Genomic DNA, 22,042 nt, shown 5'->3' on the forward strand with positions numbered 1-22,042 from the left:
ACTCGGAATGACCCTATCCCTACTCTAAGGGTGATAGTTCCTTAGCAACAACTGAAAGTAAAGCTTTGATATTTTTCCTTTATGAAAGTACAGAGAAGGAAGAAAAGATTGACCAACTGATGTCTTTCGCTTTTGTCGATCCTGTCTTCTCTCTTTGCCTCTTGTTCCCAGCTCCTTGCTCCCTTTGCCGGCCCAGCTACACAAAGATCCTGCAAAAACAAGAGAGGGAAACTACAAGAAACATGTACTCATAACTGATGCATGGATTAGAATGGATCAAATATACAGATAAAAACAATACATCATTGCAATACAAGTATATAGGAGAACATCAAAGCTTTATTGATAGAAGAAAAAGGTTCTGAGAAGGTTACAACCATAAATGGCTCCAATCCAGCAGCACCTCCCCAGCAGCAAGAAATATCCTCTTCTCCTCTATAAAAGCAATCACCCAATAGCTCTAACTGTAAACCAACAACACTTCCTTGCTTTGCACAAAATTCCAGCCTCCCTAGACCTCATAGAAGAGCTCTATATATAGGGTAGAAGGAGAAAGGATGAGTCAGCTTGAGACTGACATAAAGCTGCCTTGTGTCCTCTCCCTCTTCAGTTAAACTTCAGTTCTTGAGTCCACTTGGAGATCCTTGCTTCCACATGGAGATCAAGTACCTCTTACTCATCACAGGGCGAATTCCTTGAACCAAGTGTCAGTTTGGAAGCTTCCTGGGCAATTGACACCTTGCAGAATGACTGTGCCACTTGGCCAATCTCGCCCAGCGCAGGTAGCCTTCATTAGAGTTGACTTTCAGCGCAGGTACAAGGAGGAGCAGTTGACATTCAGTGCAGATGCTCAGTGGAGCAGCTGACATGATCCAAAAATAGCCTGTTTTTAAGTGTTTTCAGGTGGAGAACTGATAGGAAGTGCTGTGGTTTGCTGACCTTGTTCCTCTAGGGGTAAGAACAACATGTTTAGGGACTGGGGATCCCTGTAATTATTGACATTTCATGCTCCATGCTGTGAGGCACAAAAATGTCTATAACAGTTGCCCCCTAAAGTATGAGGCCGTTTATCGGGTGAAATGCTTTATCCAGAGGGTCCGAAGTTCATTCAAGTGCTGAGAGGTGCCCTGTAATACAATACAATACAATACATTATTTTTCATTCTGTTTTCATGATCTAGCTGAGGCGGGCATTCCCATGCTCAGCTTTATAAATACATTTTGGTACATAGAACAGACGATCGTCTGATGGTAGACTGATAATTTTCTGCTGAAATTATCATCCTTTGAGTAGGATGATCATCTGCTGCAATGATGCACATGACAAATGCTTTTATATTTCCTGAATATGTATCGCAGCCTGGATGGATGTAACTAGATCCGGGGTCTTCAAACTCGTTCGATCTTCACTCTAAGTACAAGTCGATCCATGTGAGAATTTCGCTGAAGTCGAACATGGAAAGACATCGCTTGATTACCGGTCAATGATGAAAACCGTTAACAAGCGCGAGAGGAATCACCGATAATGATAATGACCCTCAAGGTACTGCAGTACAATTCACGTGGCGTGAATAAAGGACTTGGCGTCGAACGCCACGCAAAATCTTCTGGTCGAAGGTCATTGATGTATACCTGTCGCTGGAAGTGAGAAACTTGCCATTGAGGCATGCAAGCTTCAAAGTACTGATGGGGTTGTTCCTAGATCAACTTCTTGGATAATGAGCTGAAGTCGACAAGAAGCGATCCGTCAAAGGAGGGCCTTAATGAATCCCACATCAATGACACGGAACGGAGCTAATGATTTTAGTGGAGGTGAAAACAAACTGTGACATATGATTCAGGGTGGCGATCATGAATGGATGAAGGATAATGTATGGCAGTGGATGGGACACGGTTGACACTTTCAGAATGACTTCTCTTGAACATATAACGACACTGATGCGATGGATCGGTAGCATTACCCCAAAATGTAGATGGTTTGGCGAAGACCATGGTGAAGAGACCGGTGAATGAAACAACCCAACCCGATGTGGTACGGAAGAAAAGTTTCATGTTCAAGAGCGACTTGCTACCATTAAGCTTTGATGTTCTCCCAATTTTTCCCCAGTCATTTCTGACCAGTACCTCTTTATTTTTGTCAAGCTTGAGGAGGATAACATATGCTTGTTCTATAACCTGCCCTTCGGGCAAGCCCATCGCTATGATTTAACGAGCTTAGCGATAGGGAAACTCGTTCTCGTCTAAAGACAAGTTTGTCGCTATTTAATCATTTTAACGAGTCTAACGACAAGGAAAACTCGGTCCTTTTCATTTTTAGAGAGTCTGAAAAGGTACAGAAAGTTAACTCCATAATTCCTTTTTCGTCATCTAATCCCTTAAGTCCAAAAAAGTATAAAACAATACAGAAGGGATGAATTTTCGATTGCTTTAACGAGCCGAACAAAACAAGCGCTCGATCTTTTTGTGCAATAATCCCTCAGGTCCAAAAAGATTAAAATCTAGAGGAGGGATAGCTCTTCCGGTCGCTTTAACGAGCTGGAAGGCCAAAACTCGGCAAACTTTTCATATTTTACGAGTCAGTGAAAAGAGCTCAAAGAAGACTCGTCTTTTGAGGAACGAGTGATAAACAGGGATAGCAGCTGATTCCAGGTACAAGTTGGAATATTCCAATCACGGCAGTGTCACAAGGATGGCTAAGTGAAATCACTCTTCGCAGCTGTTCCTCAAAATGGGTAAACAAACATATGGAGATGAACGTTTGGCCAAATGAACGGATGGAGGTGAGACTGCAAGAACACGACCAAGGGCTTTAATATGGCTGTCAAAGGTTACATTCACCAAGGTTATTTACCGGTTCATTTTTTCTGGGTGAGCTTGAACTCTAGGGGAAGATTGCTCACAACTTATGTTTATTTTTTAACGAGCATGAACTATGCGCTAAAACTGCTCGGATCTTGCGTTTATTTTTTAACGAGCATGAACTATGTGCTAAAACTGCTCAAAACACCAGTCATAGAATAAGAACGCCTCCTGTGAGATAGCTATTTTTTAAGGAGCTTTATCTCACGAAGCTATGCTCCAATTTTGGCAAGTTTTTACCTTTGCCCCACAGACTTTCTTCATGCAAGGTCGGAATCGGCTAATCCTACGAGTTTAAAGGGTTAGACCTACAGGTTTAAAGGGAGGACCTAAAAATTTAAAAAATAAATAGTCGTCCCTCGCTCACATTCCAAAAGTTTGCACGCCCCCAGACATAGGATAGAATTTCGAGGCTGCCCCTCCTCTCCCCTACCTCTGCTTTTCTTTGGGTGTCCACAGCTACTTGTCATCTTGCTAATCTAATGTTAACGATACTAGTCTTCTCGTTATTTTAAGGGGTCTTACGCGGTACTCAGTCTTCCCGTCGGCCCAACTTTTAACGAACAGCTATTTGTGACAAGAGAAGAACACTACTCAAAGACAAAAAATTGGTATTATTGAGGGAGGCTTGTCTCTTTCTTATTATCCGAAGAGGGTTCTATTTGCTGCCGCAAATCAATCTCTTTCTTCGGCAATGTCTATCATTGGGTTACTCAAAGATGGTTACCCTCTGTCACAACAACAGAGTCTCCTTCTTTGGAGGCTGCCCCTACTTATCCTTCAAAACATTTGTTTTAATGGGTGAGGCTTGCTTTTCCCTAAAGATGGTTACTTCTTGGTGTCACAAATGGACCCCCTCCTTAGTAGAGCCCACCTCTTTAGACAAATGGAGCGACCGCTTCGCTCACATAACTTTGACAAAAGAATTTTATCCTAGAACAACCCTCCTTTCCACTGCCGGACGGGGTATGGACTAGTCCATTCTTCTGCGGAAATTCTGCCTTATACCCGGGGTTTCTTCTGCCCGAAGCAGACCAGGGTGCATGCCCCCTGGGTTCCAGTCTTTCTTTCCGAATCACTCGCACTCATCGGGAAGTAGGACTGGGGGTGGAGGCGAATCTTGAGTGAACAAACCATTTAGGAATGGTATTTGACTATTTGCGATGTGAGATCCCGGAAACGAAAGTTGGTCTACGAGCTTGACCATCCTTCCTTCGTGTGGAAAACACATTACTCTAAAGAGTGAGGAGACTATCGCTCCCATGCAATAAATATAGTCACGTCCAAGGAATAGGTTATAATCCAAGGGTCCCTGGATGACCATCACGTTCAAATTGACGGTCTTCCCTTTCAATGTAACAGACACATTGGGGAGGATTCCTAATGGTCGACTGGTTCCTTTATCAAAACCTGAGAGATTTCTTAACTCAGGTAAAAGCGCCGGGGAACCCAGTGCTTTCCAAGCAACAGAGGAAAGGATACTCACAGACGCCCCCTCATCAATGATAGTACCAGCCATAATCATTCTATAGATCTGGACAATGATTCTGAATGGTATACTGGCTGGTAACCGGGGTCTGCCTAGTTGATTCCAATCAAAGGATACAACCAGGTTGCTTGGTGGTGGGACCGAATATACGGCCGGGTATGACCCTGATGATGTTCCTTCCTGCGATAAAGGAATGGGCGCATTGCCCTGACGCTCATCAGAGTCGGTGCTAATGAAAAGAACCTGGATGGTGTCATCCTTATTCTCTTCAGTGAGGGTGTCGCATGAAGATGACTCTTCGGCGACGGTGTCATTTGAAGATGAAACTTCTGAAGGTAGAACCGGGTCAACTGCCGTATCGACCTTTGGACTTTCGTCCAGTCTGGATTCAGTAGGTTCATTTTCAGTGACTGACGCTTCAGCCGACCACTTGAGCGGGCCAGCTGTATTTTCAACCAACGAAGGACTTGGCACGAGGTTTTTGTATCCAGGAGGAAGTTTTACCGGTGAAACCGGACGATCTTCCAGAACTCTCTTCGCTTCATCTAAGAAGGGACAACGGTGGATGGCATGACTGCCTTCAGACAACATACATGGGAATCTTACTCCCCCTTTTTGTCTTGATCCTTCACTTTCGCTGGTTGACGGAAAGCAATCAACTTGATTGTCAGAGGTTGATGCCCCCGAATTGTGCAAACGAGGGGACCAGTCCCTTAGTATCCGGGGAATACAGGGACAATCTCTGTGGAAATGGTCTCCTCTACATATCACACATGGCGATTTAGGCCCGGTCGGTGCAGTGTGTGAGTTTTTGTCAGCTGTCTTCTGCTTGCCCCCAGTCGCCTTCGCCATAGGCTCCTTCTGCTTCTTTTCTTTCTTCTTCTTTTCCTTCTTCTCCTTGGGAGGTTGACTTTTGCCAGCTCTACCTTGCGAAGATGAAGGATCAGAGGAAGTATTGTAAGAAGTGGAAGGCTGGTGGGTAGTTCTAGACTGTTCTGACTGTTGATTCGACTGTTCAGGATTAGTGGCGATCTGGACTACATTAGTTGAAAAGAGCCATACAGGTAGGCCAATTGTCAATCCTGGAAGTGACAATGTCGCCATATGAGGCGCACCAACATCTCCCCAAGAGGAGAAGGTATTTGGACTTCCGCCAAGGTTGCCTCCTTGGTTGGTGGGCTCCATACTTTTCAACTGAAAGATCAACGTGGGAATAACAGGTGATTTTGTTCCGCTTAAAATAAATTTTATTAACGACGCTTTTAGACACAAACTTGCTTTTTCATGTTTTAAGAGTCGAGAAAAAGCTAAAGATGACTCTAGTCGCCTTCGATGTATTAACGAGCCCGAAGTGACAAATGCTCGGTTGGACTTTTTCAGTTATAGAGTTTGAAAAAGGCCAAAAGAAACTGCTCTGGAGTTCTAGGCAGAGGGTGTGCCAAACTTTTCGCGAAACCACAGAATACGTTTTACGGTATGGGTGGTCGATCTTCGTGAATGTTGTGTTCACTGCATCGCGATCAGTAGGGCGGCCGACACGGCTTCCTATGGATAAAGAATAATTGCCTATAGGGGTCTCCCAATATATACGCGACGGTACGTGGGAGCACAAGTCCGTATTAGTGCTACCGACTCTTAGGAGGAATCACCCACCTTCGTAGAGATCGACAGTCACTATGTTTAATGACGCGGGAACACGTCTCTACCTAGACCTCTAGATGTTTGCGTTATGTTACAAAGCATTGTTATGTAAATTGGATTTATTTTAATGTTGATCTTGCTTAGCAGTTTGCCTTTAAAGATCACCACGAGATGTATGTATACAACTTCCTAAATGCAATCTAAGATGAGAAGCAAAACTTTTCAATCTTTCAACTTTGAAAACCTTAATCTACTGAGGGAAAAGAAAGACATCAACTTTTCTCACAGATCATAGAACACACACTAAATGCATTTTTTCCTAAATCACATGCAAACTGTCAATAATGCACATGCACAATGCAGATATTTCTTTTCTTTTTCCTTAATGTTGATGTAAGACAAAAAGGAAACTGTTGTATAACTTTGAATCTAATTTCAAGCGAAAGTAAACAAGCTTGTCCAAAATCAAAAGACACCTTAAGATCGACTTGTTTAGACACTGGAAATGTATAGATTCAAACCACAAAAATGAAAAACAAACAAACTGAAACGGCCATGAACAGTAACAAAACTAGCTCTTAAGATCACAAAGACACTTTTACAGTTCAGGATCTAAGAGGCCACAGCTATACTGGTTTGCTTTTCACAATGGGAAACTGTAACTGAAACAAGAAATACTGAAAGAACAATCACAGTTTCATCATACAACTGAGGCGGAATAATGTCAAGGAAAGTTGGTTTACAGCAAGTACAAATGACAAGCAATCAACAGCAAAATAACAGTGAAAACAGGGCCAAGACTCAGTGGGAAACCTCAGGAAGACATAGCCTAACTGGTTCAGCGCAGGCTCTGGTCTGTCAAACTGACTCTCAGCGCAGTTCCCGAAGGGAGTACCTGCGCTGAAATGCAGACTCCCTTTGGACAGCCTGCACTGAGACACGAGAGTTGCGTTTACAAGGATTTCCGGGTCATAAAAAGCTCAAAAATTCACTGTTTTTGCTGAAATAAAAAGCTATAGGTCAAGTACAAGCTAAGGGATGATCAAGAGGACGAAAAGCTATCACAAAGAGCACAAGAGTCTTTTGTAGATCAGCTCTTCAAATCATGAATCTGCTCAGAAAATGAGCAAGAGTAGCAGCCCCTCTACTTCGCTTTTGATATAGTCAAAAGCTTTTCGATTTGGTACTCTTTTGTTCAGGAAATGAATAGCAAAGATACTACAAACACCAACAAGATACTAGGTTCCCCAGTGGAGTCGCCAGTTTGTTGTGGGGAAAAGTATCCGACTCGGAATGACCCTATCCCTACTCTAAGGGTGATAGTTCCTTAGCAACAACTGAAAGTAAAGCTTTGATATTTTTCCTTTATGAAAGTACAGAGAAGGAAGAAAAGATTGACCAACCGATGTCTTTCGCTTTTGTCGATCCTGTCTTCTCTCTTTGCCTCTTGTTCCCAGCTCCTTGCTCCCTTTGCCGGCCCAGCTACACAAAGATCCTGCAAAAACAAGAGAGTGAAACTACAAGAAACATGTACTCATAACTGATGCATGGATTAGAATGGATCAAATATACAGATAAAAACAATACATCATTGCAATACAAGTATATAGGAGAACATCAAAGCTTTATTGATAGAAGAAAAAGGTTCTGAGAAGGTTACAACCATAAATGGCTCCAATCCAGCAGCACCTCCCCAGCAGCAAGAAATCTCCTCTTCTCCTCTATAAAAGCAATCACCCAATAGCTCTAATTGTAAACCAACAGCACTTCCTTGCTTTGCACAAAATTCCAGCCTCCCTAGACCTCATAGAAGAGCTCTATATATAGGGTAGAAGGAGAAAGGATGAGTCAGCTTGAGACTGACATAAAGCTGCCTTGTGTCCTCTCCCTCTTCAGTTAAACTTCAGTTCTTGAGTCCACTTGGAGATCCTTGCTTCCACATGGAGATCAAGTACCTCTTACTCATCACAGGGCGAATTCCTTGAACCAAGTGTCAGTTTGGAAGCTTCCTGGGCAATTGACACCTTGCAGAATGACTGTGCCACTTGGCCAATCTCGCCCAGCGCAGGTAGCCTTCATTAGAGTTGACTTTCAGCGCAGGTACAAGGAGGAGCAGTTGACATTCAGCACAGATGCTCAGTGGAGCAGCTGACATGATCCAAAAATAGCCTGTTTTTAAGTGTTTTCAGGTGGAGAACTGATAGGAAGTGCTGTGGTTTGCTGACCTTGTTCCTCTAGGGGTAAGAACAACATGTTTAGGGACTGAGGATCCCTGTAATTATTGACATTTCATGCTCCATGCTGTGAGGCACAAAAATGTCTATAACAGATGGAGAAGGGTGAAACAATACCACAATATCTAAGTAGGGTCACTCAATGCCAGGATGAACTTGGGAGTGTTGATATTATAATGGTTGAAGATGATTTGGTAAGCCTAACACTTCTAGGCCTTCCTAACAACTGACACAACTACCAGGATACAGTAAATGGGAGGGAGAAGCTACCAAATTGGGATCGATTGTGGTCCAAATTGGTGCAAGAATAGATAGGGAGGAACACCACAGATGGAACCTCATCCAAGCATGGTGATGAGAGGAATTGTGTCTTGGATGGAAAGGAAGAGAAAGGGAAAGGGAAGAAATATGAATCCAAAGGATATTATGGTCGGGCAGGCAAGAGGAAGGACTTGTCAAACATTAAATGTTCTCACTATCATGAGCTAATACACTATTCCATGAAGTGTTCACAGAAGAAGGCTAAAAACAAGCCCTTAGGAGGAGTGGAAAGTGAAGCTACAACTTCACAATTCAAGTTGGATTTCACATTCATTACATGCATGGTGACATTAGTGATGGGTAGTGTGTGGTATCTGGATAGTGGAGCCTCATTGCATATGATAGGAAACAAATAATTTTTCAGTGACTTGGAGGAGAAGGACCTATAGATGCACATCGAGATGGGAGATGATGGAAGGTATAATGCAACCAATATGAGTATAGTTAACTTTTAGAGGGAGTTTAGTTCTCCTCTCACATTAAAAGATTTCATGTATGTTCTAGGTCTAAAGCAGAATTTAGTTTCACTTGTTATGTTGGAAGACATGGCTACGATGTGATATTTGGCAAAGAAAAGGATTAGCTTAGACATATTTCCATGAGATAAGTTAAGTGGATTTGGGTTCAGGTGAAGAACCTCTACAAATTAGATTTAGAATATTATACTTCTTTGAGAATGAAAGAAGAGAAGGTGCATAGTCGAGACATCAATGAATTATGGCATTATAGACTTTTCATTTTTTCAACAAATTTATATAGGAATTTGCAAGTGTGCGCTAGAGCAATGTGATATATGCAAAGGGTGTACACTGTGGAAGTACACCGAAGAAACCTTTCATGATAAGGACAATAGAGCACAAGTATTCCTTGAAAGAGTTCACTCAAATGTGTTTGGACTGTTCTCGACAGCTTCCACAACCAAGCATAGGTATTATGTTATATTTGTATATGATTTCTCATGTAAGTGTTGGATTTTATTCATGTAGAAGAAAGACCAGACATTATCCAAATTTTTTGAATTTAAAGCACTTGTTGAGAAATAAATTCATAGGAAAGTGAAGGATATACGGAGCAATAACAATGGTGAATATGTTTTGAATGAGTTCAAGAACTTCTATGCATCAGAAGGCATTCGACGAGAGTTAATAGCACACCATAACCCACAACATAATGGAGTGGATGAGAGGAAGAATAGAAGTATTGTGGGAGATGCACAGGTAATGTTACATGATCAGGGCCTACTATTGCAATTGTGGGCTAAAGCATGCAACGCACTTGTATATGTACAAAACATGAGTCCTCATCAGATTCTCAAGATGAGTACACCAGAAGAATATTTTTCAGGGAAGAAACCAAATGTGTCACACTTCAAGATATTTGGTTCATAATTTTACTATTTGTGGGGTACATTGATACATCTCACCACTATCAGGTGCACCTTCCATCTCACATGATGACAATTTTTTGTATAGATGTGAAGTTTGATGAAGAAAAGGCCATGAGATGTTCCTTTTAGAGGGAGCTTCAGTTGCAGGCATATGAGGAGATTTTGGCTCCAAAGGAAGAACCTCAAGATGATGTGGAGTAGCCATAAGTAGAGGAGCAGATATTGGAAGCACACACTCATGTAGAGACATACAAATATGGAAGGAAGCACACCAGGGACACTGACATATTATTTCATGATGCTAGAGAGAATGTGGGAGAAACCACATCATAGTGAAAGAAAATGAGGTCACTAGATCAGTACACTGGGTACATGGATTTGATGAGTGAACTAGCTTAGACAGAACCATCCTCATTCAAGGAACCTATGTAGAAGTCGGTATGGGTTGATTCCCTGGTAGAGGAATATGATTCCATAGTCAGAAAAAATGTTTGGGAAGTTGTCCCAAGACCAAAGAACAAGTTAGTGGTAGGTTCAAAGTGGATCTACAAGGTGAAGTAAGAAGAAGGTGGAAGCATTGAGAAACACAAGGCCATATTTGTAGCCAAGGGGTTCTCTTAGGTGGAGGGAATTGATTAGAGGGATACCTTTTCTTCAGTAGCAAGGTACTCTTCAATCAGATGAATTCTAGCTCTTATAATTTAGATGGGATGGAAGATACATCATATTGATGTGAAGACAACATTTCTCAATGGATTGATTTAGGAAGATGTGTACATTGAGGAAATGGAAGTATTCGATACCTTCGGTAGAGAGTCACATGTGTGCATACACAAGTGAGCATTGTATGGATTGAAACAAGAACCCTGTGCTTAGTACACTAGGGTCAAGAACTATTTCACCAGGCTGGCCTTCACAAAATTCAAGCAGATGAAAATATTTACCACATTGCGTTTGAAGGTAAATTATTGATTATAATATAATATTTTGATGATTTAATTCTAGCAGGTAATGAGAAGCTACTCAAATCTTGCAAGAGAATTCAAGATGATGGACCTGGGGCTTATGCATTATTTCCTTGCTATGGAAGTATGGCAAGGAGATCGAGAACTGTTTGTCTCTCAGGGAAATTATACCAACGAGAAACTGAAAAAGTTCCACATGGAGAGTAGCAAACCCATGGAGACTCCTCTAGCAGGGAATTGGAGGAAGGAAGATTCTACTTGAGGCAAAGTAGTGGAGGCTACTATTTACAGGCAGCTTGTGCGTTCACGTATGTATTTGGTGAACACGTGATCAGATATGTGTTATGAAGTTAACCAACTTAGTGAAGCAATGGTTAAGCCAATCAAATTGTATTGGAAGGAAGCCAAACACATGTTGAGATACCTTAGAGACGCCACTCGGTTTGGTATTTGGTACAAGTGGAGAGAGGAAGTGAAGTTGTAAGGCTTCATAGATTCAAATTGGGTAGGTATTCCATCAAAAAGGAAGAGCACTTCAGGAGGTATATTTAGTATTGGGTCAACAACATTTTCTTGGTACAATAGGAAGCAGAGATCAATTGCACTAAGTTCAACAGAGGCAAAGTACATGGCTGCTAGTCAAGCAACTTGTGAAGTTATCTGGATATGGAAGCTTCTTGTTGGATTATTTGGTTAAATGATGAATCCCACTGTGATTTACTATGATAATCAAAGTTGTATCAAACTCTATGAAAATACAATTTTTCATGATCGATCCAAGCATATCAACATCTAGTATCACCATCTATGAGATTGTGTGCAGAGTAGAATCATGTTGTTCGAGTACATTCCTATAGAAGAAAAATATGCAGATATTTTGACAAAGGCATCATCAAGATGTGAATTCAAGTTCCATAGAGGAAGGATTGGGGTAGCATATAGTCCCTTTATTGTTGAGAGGGAGTGTTGAAAATGGTAACAAGAAAATCCTGATTTAATTTTCCCTTGAATTAAATTAGGAGAAAATTGGAATTCCACATCACAAGACAATGAGAATGAGTTAAATAAGTTATTTCCACATAGTTGGCCCAATTAATTTGAGTTGAGGGCCTAACTTGAGTCATGTAAAGTGGTTCCTAAATTTTAGGAGCCTAGGTTTATTTTAATTTGAGTTGTAATAATTTAATTCAGTCAAACAGAGTTAATGCCAGTTAAACTAGTTCCAACTTTTGGAGGAACTACTAGGAGGTATAGCAATGGGGTGAAGCTTCATGTGTTCAACTAGTTAATAGATAAATCAGCCATAATTAACTCATGCATGCATGAAATTTGACTTACCTAGTTGATATTGGAGTTCAATGGAAGTGTACTATCAGTTGTATAATTTTTCTAGTTGTATAAGCAATGCATGTAGTGAGAGAAGGGCCTATAGGGATTTCACAATCTAGGATGGGGATTTCCCTAATTAATAGGGGAAAATTCCTTGAGAAATAACGCAAGGAAATAGGATCTTTGCAGGCAACAGAATTGGCTAAGTATTGGCCAGATTCAACTTGTCAGGTAGTGAGACAGATTGTACTAGTGCATAGGTTGCTCAAGCTTGGGAAAGCATTGTAAATATTCACTATTTTTCTGATCGAATGAAATATAAAGATAGAAAGGGGGTTTGAGAAGCAATATTTCCCCTTATATAAATCTCTAAGCATATTTGATTTAATATTGTCTTATGTTTTGTGATTTCTCGATCGATTAATTGTTTCTATTGATGAGTAGAGTAGATTGAAGTCTTTTGTTTTAAAAAATTACATAAGAAGTTTGAATCTACAAGGAATTTCTACAAATGGAATGTGGTTGGTCTAGCCCTGGTTTTCCATTTGGTATCTTCTCACTAGATATTTGGCAGCTTCTTCCTTCATCCCTTGAAGGTCTAAAACCAATGGGGTCCCTAAAATTTCATGTATTCTAACTTTCTCCAATTAATTTGTCTGAGGATTCCGTTGATTTTATCCCACTTGAGACAAGCATCAAAATGCTTTCCCCACATGGGTTCTTTGAACTTCTCCCAATGGATATTGTGCATACAAACCTTTTCCCATTAAGATTGAACTGAGCTTTGGTTCTGGGTTTTACTGTAACTTCCTCTTCATCTAATCTAACCTTGCATTTTGCCACATAGAAGTCTTCATGAAATCCTTTTGTTTTAAGAAACTCATGTAGCTATGAATAAGATATTACAGAAATTGAAATGTCTAGAATATCCTCCAAGGCACAGGGAAAGTTGCTTAGAACTTATTCAAATATTTTGAGAAACCTAGGGTGTTCCTTGATTTTTATAGAGGTGGAATTAAATAAACCATCATTGTCATTTGATGGTGTTCCCTTAAGATGTATCTTCAATTTTTAGGTAATCTGTTGATTATTATTTCACATGTGCTTGGCATCAGCTCACCACCTTTCCAGCAAAGTGGGCAGTAAATGATGGGAATCTTGAAATGAACATTGTTGGATATCTGACAGTGTTGATATGTGTGATGCATGGGATGTGTCATAGAATGACAAACATACTTGATTTCCTTGATTTGTAATTTTTCCCTTTTTATTTTATGAGTTTCTTAGTCAAGTTCATGCACATTGTATTTTTGCGACGCCGGATTTCATGAACTACTCTCTAGTAAGTAGTCGTCATTTCCTTCTATGTTTAGTGATCTATAAAATTATACTCTATAAGCGGTCCATTGAGTGGTGCTTACAAGGCACATGTCAACTCTTTTGTCTATGCTTTTCATCTTGAATGTCTTTGTGTTGGTGTCACTATAACTCTACTTTTCTCTTAAAAGTTTGCATAGGTCGGCCTTGTGCTCCATTGATGTTGTTTGTTATGATTACATGATTGTACCTAAAATGGTTTTTTATTGATGTGTTGAGTGTTATGTCGATTACCTTTATAACTAATTTCTGTTAATGCTATAGGTTTAGGTTAAGCAGAAGAAAATTGAAAAATAACAAATGTATTAATTTAATAATTAATTTTTTACATATTGGTCAGTTAGCTATTAATATTTTACAACTAACCTATACTAGTTAGTATTCATGTAATGCATTTTTCTAGATGGACATTGTTAACAAGTGATGACCTACCAGGCCTATGCTCCACGATCGGTAGTCTTAAAACACTAAAGCTACACTAAAAGTCTCAAGAAAGAGACTTCAACCCTTCCTATCCCTCACTTTCTGATTAAAACTTCTCTCATATCAGTTCCACATAAAGAAGGAAGGATTAGTTTTCATAGTTTTTCATTATACAGAATACCTAACCGTGATTAAGAAAAAACATGAGAGTGTCGACCCTATATTGTTTGAAAACAAATTTTCTCATTTACCTTCAGTCAGGTGTGCCCCATGGTGCGACCTTTGTATCTCAGGTGCAACCCTTCTATCTTAGTGCAACCCTTCTATTCCTGGCACGACCCACGATGCAACCTTTCTATCTCAGGTGTGACCCTTCTGTCTCAGCACGACCATTCTACTCCTGGTGCGACCTTTTTGCTTTTCTTCATTCTCGAGCGTCTTCTATTAACAAACTCCTCAATATCACTTGACTTGGATCATTTTCAATACATATGTGATAGATGGTGGATTTCTTTGCTGGAATGAGTGTTCAAGCAACCAATTTAATTCATCAACGTTACTCTCAATGCATTTTCCACAACAATTTCACTTAAGACTTAAGCACTCCTTGATACATAATTGGGTTGTTGGGTATTTCCTCCATTAACCAGAACTCAGGGTTCGATTCAATACTTGGATCTATTGTATTGATCCACACAAGACTGATTATTGCTTCCTCCACATTCTGAATGACCATAAATTTCTCACGCAGAGTATCACACAATTTCTACACAGAAATTTCATTTTCTTTCTAAGAAAACTTCCAAACAACGATTCCACAAAAGAAAACCCCAGAATATTTAGTAACAAATGATTTCATCAATATTTCTCAACACAGAGCAATCCTCTCACAAAAAATTCCACAATTCACTGAGATCAATAGGGTTCAATCCAATATCACATCTATTCAATCTATTAAGTAGGTTTCGAAACATTCTACTGGAATCATATATTCCTATATTCATTCATCACTAGAAATATCTAGCCATAACAATTCATACATTTAGCACCATTCAACATATATATAGCAATAAAAATATTTACTTCGCATTGATAGAGATATACCAGAGATATTTTCCATATCGTAAGCACATAATTTTAAATCTATTAATTGAATTCAAATATACATCAAACTTGACCAGCCAGATATACAATGTGGGCATGCAACCCTGGTCTCTTCTATTCATGGTCACTCCACACACATTTCTTCGCCGCCACATTCCCCTTAGGCTTGTAATTATAGGAATAATTACATAGTTATGGATCATTCTGGTTCCTAGTTATCCTCCATAGATCTCTCAACTTAAATCTCTCAATTACTTCCTCAAATCTCTTAATGATCCCTTGAGGATATCAAAAACAGTTCTATATCTAAATTCTGCCTTTATGAGAAAATTATACCAAATATCTCAATCCACTTTTAACTCAACTAATTCGTATTCTAGGATCTCTTAATCCTTAAGACCTTTAAGAGATCTTCACAAGTCTAGTCATCTCTCGTATTCTCACATAATTGAGAATATTTACATTTAAAACCTCACACACATATTTCTCACTCAAATTATTAAAAAAATACAAAATTTCCTATTAATGAATCAAAAACATCAAATCCCCTAACTCAACCAAATATACAATGTTTTTCTTGAGTAGGATGCTCCTACATTAGACTCCCACAATAGAAAAAAATTATTCATAGACTCTTCTCTATGAGGTCTGTCAATTTTCTGCAGTAATGTGACTGCTACAAGTCTTAATGACTTGCTACCTCCAGGATCCCAAACCTTAATTTATAATTGTCCAAATTCTCTGCAACATTTCTATTGTTGCATGTCTATTGCTTTCCAGTTCATTTCCATTTCTTCAATTAGTTTCAAATTCTGATTGATCATCCCTTCTACTATCAGTTATCTCCACCTAGTCTATCTCATCATCAATTTCCATAGTTCTTCAATCACAGAATTAATTTTTGCTTTCTCATGGAATCATTTTGTCTCAACAACTTTCCTAAAATCTTTTCTTTGTTGTAATTTTTCACATTAATTTTTAATCATTTGGCTTCTCTTTTCATTTTTTTCTGCCATCCATACATTCTTAATGTCTTTGAAAACATCTTCCTTTGCAATTTCCATTTTCTACTTCTTATCTTCAAATTTACTTTCAAGAAGTAAATTGTTTGTCATCTTTTTGACTGCATACTCATCCACTTCTTCTTCTCTGTTACCCGGTACATCAGAAACACATATCTTTGTCTCAATCAAAGCTTGAAACACTCCCTCATTTATGACTGTAGTTACACTATGATACTCTTGTTCTTTCAGAAAATACTCTAACAACTCAATTTCTCTTTGACACCTCACAAGAACTTCATCATGATGTTGTTTATAGTCTTCAATAGTTTCTTCTTCTTTCTTAACCTCTTTCGGTAGCTGTCCTTCCTCTTCATTTAGTTATCTAACTATCATCTTTTTATCCTGAGATAAGTCTACCTCACCTCCTTCTTCAACACATTTTGCATTATTGCCTTCTTGTATTCCCTCTTCAAGAGCTATCCTTGCCTTGTATTTTGCCTTAGAATTCTCCCGCAATTTTTCTTTATTAATAACATTATTCAAATCCATTGGCTTACCTCTCTAAGACAATGTTCCTTCATTCTTCATCAGAATAAGATTTTGATCTTCCATCTCCATAACAGCTTCAGTTGATTGTCTTATCCCATTAAGTAACTCATCAATGAACTCCCTCTACTGCAGCCATTCAAAGCCTTCCGCATCTAAGAGGTTTTCTTCATCATATTTTACTTCGAGATATTCATCCATCCTAAAGACATCTTCAAAAGTCTTCTTATCTCCTGCAATACCTACAATCATACAAAATTGTCAATTTTAAAAACATACGACCTTGTGGTCTCACTTGATGATTCATCCACCAGGTCTTATTGCTACTGTGAATTCTTCATATGATTCAGAAGATCCTCAATATATTTCTCCTTTGTATCTTATTTACTTTCAAAAACAAATGGGCCATGTTCTGGTTCACATACCAAAACTTCATTTACTCTGAGTAACTCTTCCTTTAGTTGAGCATTCAAACTATGCTCCCACTTCACTTGCAATCTATGCCATTTTACTTTTCTTTTCATAATCCAACCATACCTCCAGTCTTCCTTATTCCTCAGTAACATCTCTATCAATAACTCAAGAAAAAAATTTATCTCAACCTTCTCTCTATCAATCTCTTCTTGATCCTTTCTCATGCCATTTCCCTTGGCATATTTCCTTATGTTGTGGCTTTCCTCCGAACCTCTACAATGAACTTCAATGATCATTTTATTCCCCTCCTTTGTGAACTCCATCTCGTTCACTTGTGGACTGCACCTAAGCCTCTCTTTTCAACAAGTCTCCATACCTGCCTTTCAACAATGCAAGATTTCTATCTGCACTTAACCTCTAGATATATTTTGGTTTTCTATCTTAGAACCATCTCTTGAGTAACTATTTTTCTCTTTTAGGCTCTACAACTTCCTCTTCCTTTGAGAAAATTCACTTTTCCTCTTTATCCAACCTCTGTTGGAATTCTTCAATGTTCTGCGACGGTTTAAGATCTCACATGCTTTTCCACTTGAGAACAAAACTAGTTCTCTGTTACAGCTCCTCTCAGTTGTTTTTGCTGCTAACACCCTTTTTGTCTACCACCTAAAATTTGCAAACACAATCCTCAAAAGTAAAGTTAAACATAAAAACATACCATATCACCTTCAAGATCTTTGCATGATCTTGTTCTACCATTCATATTCACTTTGAATGGAATCTTCCTTGTTCATTTTCCCCTATATATTCTCCTTAAGAGTATCAATTACTTCCAAATATTCTTCCAGAATTTATCTCTGTGTGCCTGTTTCCTGTCATATTTAAAATATGATCATTTCTTCTTGCATAATATCTTTAAAAAATGCGCACAAAGCACACTAGCTTTGTTTTCCTGCTTTGTTATGTCAGTCTTTACTTATCTCCTCTTTTTGCAATCATAATTGTATCTCCATATACAACTTCAAGAGCATAACTCTGTTCTAGTTTTCCCCAAAGAGCTTTTACTACCTCTGATACCAAAATGATGACCTACCAGGCCTATGCTCCATAATCAGTAGCCTTAAAACACTAAAGATACACTAAAAGTCTCAAGAAAGAGACTTCAACCCTTCCTATCCATCACTTTCTGATTAAAAATTCGCTCATATAAGTTCCACATAAACAAGGAAGGATTGGTTTTTAGAATTTTGCACTATACTGAATAGCTAAGAGTGTTTAAGAAAACACATGAGTGTGTTGACCCTGTATTTCTCAAAACTCGTGTGCTCGTTTACCTTTAGTGCAAATTGATATCGGGGAACGTTGAAGGTGAGAACATGAACTCCTAAAAGTCAATCAAAGATAATTCTGAACTAGCGCTACGCTTCTATGATGATAGTGTGACCCTGCTGCCTCAGGCGCGACCCATGGTGTGACATTTCTATCTCAGGTGCAACCCTTTTATCTCAGCACAACCCTTCTGTTCCTAACGTGACCCATGGCGTGACTTTTCTATCTCGAGCGCGACCCTTCTGTATCAGCACGACCCCTCTTCTCCTAGCACGACCTTTCTATTTTCCGGTGTGAAATTTGTATTTTTATTCATTCTCAAGTGTCATTTATTAACGAACTCCTCAATATCACTTGAATTGGACCATTTTCAATCCATCTGTGATCGATGGTGGATTTCCTTGCTGAAATGAGTGTTCAAGCAACCAATTTACTTCATCAACCTTACTCTCAATGCATTTTCCCACAACAATTTAACTCAAGACTTAACCACGCCTTGATACATAATTGGGTTGTTGGGTATTTCCTCCATTAACCAGCACTCAGGGTTCGATTCAATACTTGGATCTGTTGTATTGATCCACGCAAGACTGATTATTGCTTCCTGCACATTCTGGATGACCATAAATTGCTCACGCAGAGTATCACACAATTTCTGCACAGAAATTTCGTTTGCTTTCTAGGCAAACTTCCAAACAACGATTCCACAAAAGAAAACCCCAAAATATTTAGTAACAAATGATTTCATCAATATTTCTCAACGCAGAGCAATCCTCTCACAAACAAGTCCACAAGTCAATGCACTCAACAGGATTCAATCCAATATCACATCTATTCAATCTATTAAGTGGGTTTCCAAACATTCTACTGGAATCATATATTCCTGTAGTCATTTACCACCAGAAATATCCAGCCATAACAATTCAGACATTTAGCACCATTCATCATCTATATAGGAACATAGATATTTACTTCGCATTGACAGAGATATACCAAAGGTATTTTTCATACCATAAGCACATAATTTTCCATCTATTAATTGAATTCAAATATACATTAAACTTGACTAGATATACAATGTGGGTACACAACCCTGGTCTCTTCTATTCATCCTCACTCCACACACCTCTCTCTACCTCTACATTCCCCTTAGGCTTAAAATGATAAGAATAATTACATAGTTATGGATCATTTTGGTTCCTAGTTCTTCTCCATAGATCTCTCAACTTTAATATCTCAATTAGTTCCTAAAATCTCTTAATGATCCCTTGAGGATCTCAAAAACAATTCTATATCTAAATTATTCCTTTATGAGCAAATTATACCAAATCTCTTAATCCACTTTTAACTCAACTAATTCCTATTCTAGGATCTCCTAATCCTTAAGACCTTTATGAGATCTTCACAAGTCTAATCATCTATGATATTGTCACATAATTGAGAATATTTACATTAAAACCTCACACACATATTTCTCACTCAAATTATTAAAAATATACAAAATTTCCTATTAAGAAATTGAAAACATCAAATCCCCTAAGTCAACCGAATATACAATATTTTTCTTAAGCGGAATGCTCCTGCATCAACAAGTGAATTGAAAAGATGACCCTACAATGTTTTTAATTGAACTACTCCTGATGATCAAATATCTTCAATAACAAATGGATCGAGCCATGCAAATTCATGTTTTCTTAGTTTTCCTTTCACTCCACTGTCGTATAGTAGTAATAAATTGACAACTTGGAAATGTTTATATTGTAGGTTCCAATCATTCCACATTTTTTGTTGGTCCTTCCTAATTTGTTGATGATATAGTGTATACAATCAGTCTTCTTCCAATTAATGTAATTGTTTGAGTTCTTGTGCCTATAATTCTGAATTTTATTCAAGTATGGTCAACATAACTTGTGCATTTGCTAAATAATGAAATAGCACAACTTCTTATTGTCCAAAAACAAGTTTAAATGATGTCAAACCCATCAAATTCTAATAATTTTTTTGATAATCCCATAAAATTGCTGGAATTTTTTTGTCCCAATCATCATTGTCTATGATGCATATTTTCAATAATCCTTTGTGTAGAGTATTATTAAAAGGACTGGACTGCACCATTTTCTTGGGAATATATGCGTTGGTTTTTCAATGTTGAATCATGAAGTTTTTTGTAAGTACTTCAATTATGCTATTATTAAAGTGTGTTCCTCTATGGCTAATGAGTACTGGGGGTAGCCAAAATACGCCACTATGTTTTCATATATAAATTTGGCTACAATTTCCTTAGTGTATGATACTACCAGTTATGTGTCTTCCAATTTTGTTACAAATTTGACCGCAGTGATGATGTATGTTGCACCTATTTGATTTTCTCTCCTAGGGAATAGGTCGATAAATTCAGTCCCCCATATTTCAAACGATAAATATGGGATTATGGAATGTAATGAAATTTGATGTTTTTGAAGGGATTGACCTGTTCTCTGGCATATGTCACATTTTTGTACACGTTGATGAAAATCATGAAATATGGTTGACAACCACAAACTAGGTTGCATTCATTTACGAGCAGTCGTTTCTCCTTGGTAGTGTCCTCCAACTCATCCTTTGTGGCCTTCATCAATAATAACTTCTCTTTTGTGTTCAAGGACACACCTCTGAAGTACTTTATTAATTCCTAGTTTATAGAGTTGGCCATTTATTAATGTGTATGGTGCTGCTTTAATTGATAATATCTATATATATATATATATATATATATATATAGATATATATATATATATATATATATATATATATATATATATATATATATTAGTTAAACCTTCTTGAGGTTTACCTATGTTGAGAAATTAAGCTATTTTCGTGAGTTCGATGGGTACTAATTCAATATTGAATAGGTGTGTGTTAGGAAGATCATCATCAATCTCCATCAGTTCACCTTTTGATTCCAGGCATGATAAATGATTAGGGCTGACATTTTTTATTCCAGGTCAGATGATAACTTCAAATTCAAATTCCTGAAATAACAGTAGCCATCAAAAAATCTGTCCTTGATGCACAGGTTTATTGACGAGGTATTTTAAGGCTTGATGATTGATATAAATTATGAAATGATTTTAAAAATGGTAATTCCAAAATTTGTGTAGCGAAAATATCATTGCTAATGCTTCATGCTCCGTCATTAAATATTTTATTTATTTTTGTTAAGCTTATGACTGGTGTAAGAATTTGCATGATCTATTGCTAGGAAACCCTCTCACAAAAAGATAGAAAAGATAGATAAATGCCTTAGAATTCAGCCTCTTTAAGGGGGAAACCTCCTTTTCATTACACATGTTAGTTCCAATCTTCGCAGCCTATCACCAGGGATCAACATGTGATATTATTATGTTTGGTTTTGTTAGATGTTATGCACATGATATTCAGTGCAAAACATGCCATAAGTATTTTCTTTAGGAGTAGCTCGGAAAGAGATTTCCAATGGTATATCATACTCCATAAACAGGCTCCCGGATCAGAAGATATGACCAAATGAATGGTTGAATCAAAGGCCTCCTGTGCAACAGTTTAGGTATTGAACGATCCAGAGGAAACTAGGAGATGTCAGTGGCTGGTTTTGTGGATGG

Source organism: Pinus tabuliformis, chromosome 1_1 (genome assembly GCF_031772625.1).
Source record: "Pinus tabuliformis cultivar Carrire ecotype Pingquan chromosome 1_1, CPIR1, whole genome shotgun sequence".
Classification (NCBI taxonomy): Eukaryota; Viridiplantae; Streptophyta; class Pinopsida; order Pinales; family Pinaceae; genus Pinus; species Pinus tabuliformis.